Consider the following 2241-nt stretch of genomic DNA (forward strand, 5'->3'; position numbering starts at 1 on the left):
CAGGTAGGTTTGATTCTGTGTACGATATTTTTTCTTTAATGGAGTTTTTGAAATTTGATAAAGTACATGAATACTTCTCATTATTACTGATATATAAAATGTTTCAGATAATAAAATATTTAAATTTGTTGATAATTTACACCAGACTAGAAGCAATAACGTAAATCTGATTTGTCCACAGTTTAGAACATCTTTATATAAAAATAGCACACTATGCACTGGCCCTAAACTCTTTAACAGCTTGCCACTAAACATAAAAGAACTACTCAAGACAAGCAGTCTCCCAAAATTTAAAAAAGAAAAAAAAAATATTTACAACAAAACCCCTACCAGCCCTACATTTTTGTATATAGTAAACTACTCACTAAGGAATGTATATATTGTTAGGTTGTATTTTTTTTTGTCAAATTTATTGTGATGTGTTAAAGGTGGAATAAAACATCTTTATTAATTAACATCTGTCTGTCAGGAGCTTCGGCTCGACAGACTGTCGCTGAAATTGTTAAACTATAACTCTCTATATATGTATTTATTAAGAGCAATAAATATTTTCTTATTTACTTACTTCTCCGGCAAAATATTTCCCTTTCCAATCCTTCGCTCTCTACTCTCACCACATCGTACGCTCGTATTCCCTTTCGTCTCCCACTTTTGTTCCTCTTTCCAATCATTCGCTTTCTTTCCTCACCATTTTTTCGGCCTGTTTTTCCCTTCGTCTTCCACTTCTTGTCTCTTCCTTCATCAAAATCATCCTCTTGTCTACCTTGTCTCTCCTTTGACTCCCTTGTATCCTCCTCTACACACGCCTTTCGTAGTCCTTTTATTCCCTTCTGTCACCTTGTCTACCTCATCTCCTTTGGTTCCCTCGTCACAGCCTCTCTACACGCCCCCCTTATACAACTTCTTTTAGTAGCGTTTCCCTATCCCTTTCTCTTCCCTCCTGCCCCTCCCCGTCCCTCCCCGCAGCCTCCCCATCTCGGCGGTCCAATCACGCTCTTTCCCTCCCTTTATCTCCTATAATCAAGGTCTATTCTCTATTAATTTCTTCGTAAACTTTGTTGCTGAAGAACCTTACGCAAGGCCTGACTCGCTTTGTCTTTGGTTACGCGACCGAGCTATGAGGGAACGAGAGCGAGAGGGAGAGGGAGAGGGGAGAGGGGAAAGGGGAAAGGAGAGAGGAAGAAGAAAGGGGAGAGGGGAAAGTTAACTGGGGAAAAGGAAAGGAAGGTGAGAGGGGAGAGGGGAAAGGAAGTGGGGAGGGAAGAGGAGAAATGGAGAAAGGGAAAAGGGAAAGGAAGGGGAGAGAAGAGCGAAGGACAGGACATGCGTAACGAAGAAAGGCAGGGCGAAATTGACCCTCTTTCGGCCACCTCCTTGGATTCTTTTTAGGAGCAGCGAGTAGCGGGCTTTTTGTTATTATTGTTTCCTTTTTTTGTGTGCCCTTGAGCTGTCTCCTTTGTTGTAAAAAAAAATAGCGGAAGAGGACAGATATCAGAGTAGAAGAGATAACATAACATGGCGTAGGGGGAAAGGAAAAGAAGAGGTAGAAAGAAGGAAAGGAAGAGGAGTAAGAATAAGAAGGAAAGGAAAATAAGTGTGGAGAAATAGGAGAGAAAGAGATATAGCAAAACAAAAGAGAGGGAAGTACAAGACATAGGACGCTTTCGCAAGGGACAAGGTACAGAGCAACATCACGTGTCCTTCCTTCCTTCCTTCCTTCCTTCCTTCCTTCTTCTTGCAACATCGGTGTGGGCGTCTCGGGAGCCTCACGGGACAGACTTATCACGCCGCCGAGGTCCTGGGGCCGTGCAGTGCCTTTTTCACATCCTCCTTTGTCTCCCTCTTGAGTGGCGCGCCTTATCATCGGCTGCATTTGGTAGGTGAAGGCCGGGGATCAGTGGAGGGCCTGGTGGTGACGGTGGAGGTAGGGGAGGTGGTGGTAATGGTGGTGCGTTGTCTTTTCGTCTCTTCCTTCCACAAAACCTTTTCTGGCGTGTATTTTTCTTGGTCTGGATGATTGTCTTTATTGTGCAGTGTTCTGTTTTGATGTTGCGTAATGCGGTATTGTAATTGTACTTCGTTATGGCAGTGGTTGTAGTAGTAGTAGTAGCCGTAGTAGTAGTTGTAGCAGTAGACAGCATAGGGTTGCGTAGAGTAACCGTAAGTACACCATATGTGTTTATCTACGACGCTGAGCCTTTGACCTGAAGTGTCCTATATACACTTCCTAGCCTGAGGTGA

This window comes from Eriocheir sinensis, unplaced genomic scaffold (genome assembly GCF_024679095.1).
Source record: "Eriocheir sinensis breed Jianghai 21 unplaced genomic scaffold, ASM2467909v1 Scaffold896, whole genome shotgun sequence".
Lineage (NCBI taxonomy): Eukaryota > Metazoa > Arthropoda > Malacostraca > Decapoda > Varunidae > Eriocheir > Eriocheir sinensis.